Source organism: Plasmopara halstedii (assembly GCF_900000015.1).
Source record: "Plasmopara halstedii genome assembly, contig: Scaffold_3120, whole genome shotgun sequence".
NCBI classification, from domain to species: Eukaryota; Oomycota; class Peronosporomycetes; order Peronosporales; family Peronosporaceae; genus Plasmopara; species Plasmopara halstedii.
This window is the reverse complement of record NW_020190023.1, coordinates 152,015-153,529: the sequence shown is the minus strand read 5'-3', so window position 1 is coordinate 153,529 and position 1,515 is coordinate 152,015.

Below are 1,515 nucleotides of genomic sequence, written 5' to 3'. Positions count from 1 at the left end.
AGTTATAATTTATCAGACCCGCACTGCGGCTAACAGATAGGAGAGCTCTCTCAGCCACGCGCGACTTCAAAAATTTACAGTTCCGCCGCCTCCCGGACCCGTTTGTTCCAAGCCACCCTCGCTGTTCAGAAGTCTGACGCTATTCTCCGGACCATATTGTCTCTGGCTGCACCCGAAAGGGATGTGGGGGGCATAAGCCCAGAGAAGAGCTAGATGGATGGCCCGGTCAAGGACAAAAAGGGATAAGCAATGGTGTCTGGTGGAGGCAGAGCAACTCACCGACATCCAACCAGTACAACCGTCGCAGAATACGCTATCTAACCACTTTTAGTAACGATGCACCCGGCTAGCCACCGTACAATCGTGATTAGCAGCGGCAAGAACACGGATGGCGACAAAAACGAATCCAAGCGTATCAAGTGTGTCCCACTTACCAACTCGCATGCAATAGAGTGAGTGAAAGTACGAAGTATTGAGTGAGGGAAGATACACAGAAATGAGTGGGTGGAGATACGAAACGAGTGAGCGGGGATACGAAACGAGTAATTGGACATTTACACGGAAGATGTTGGGTTTAAAGAATGTGCAAAGCAGCTTACGTATTGTCGAGCAAAAACTTCTGAGCGAGTTTCAAGAGTTTTCACCAATAATTTGCTTTAGAGTATCCGACTGGAGCCATCCAGTTTCGACATGAAATTGGGCCCAGTTGGGAGTTGCTATGTATATGTTATTACACGGCTAAACATAGTCGGTTCTGACCACGATGTTACATTGCTCTATTTTGCTGATCTTTTCTTTTGATTTTTCTTTTTATGAGTCGCCAGCTCGAAGTCCAACTGTTAGACTATTGCTGAGACTATGTAAGTGAATGCCTAGCTTTTTATTTTTGTAGTTGCTTCTCTTTAGTTGACCTGGGGTCTTGTTGGGTATAGGAAAAGCTGTTCTTGGTGGGATTCGAAACGGTGACCACTGGGTCAATGGCTGAATACATAATCACTGCACTAGGCGAGACTTTCATGAGTCTTGCTCAGCAACTTGATATGTTGGCTTCAATCTGCTGAGTGAAGGTTCGTGTCTCACAACGGTTGAAATTAGGGCGCGATTACTTGGGGTTTGGGTTTCACCAAGGCTCCCCACCAGGTGTCACGACCCCCGACCGATCTTTTGATCTTTGACCATAAGATTGTATAGGTGCTGTATCCATACCTTCTTCTTATTCAAGTATTATTAGATTGTATGTTAGAGTGGATGCTGCATAGTGTATATTATTGGCTAGGTACAATTAAGGAGTCATCACGACTATAAACTATGATATAGACGAGTTTTTAACTGATTTAGAAGACATGTAAAATGTCATTATTACTGAGTAGATGATATCTATAAAATACAATTCGTGTTTCAGGTTTGAATACTTTCCGGACATTTTATGGTTACATTTTGAGATATTTTGACAGCTAACAGCTGGTATAGCTAGTGAGCACCTATTATCAGAAAATGTGACGGGGCACACGGCAA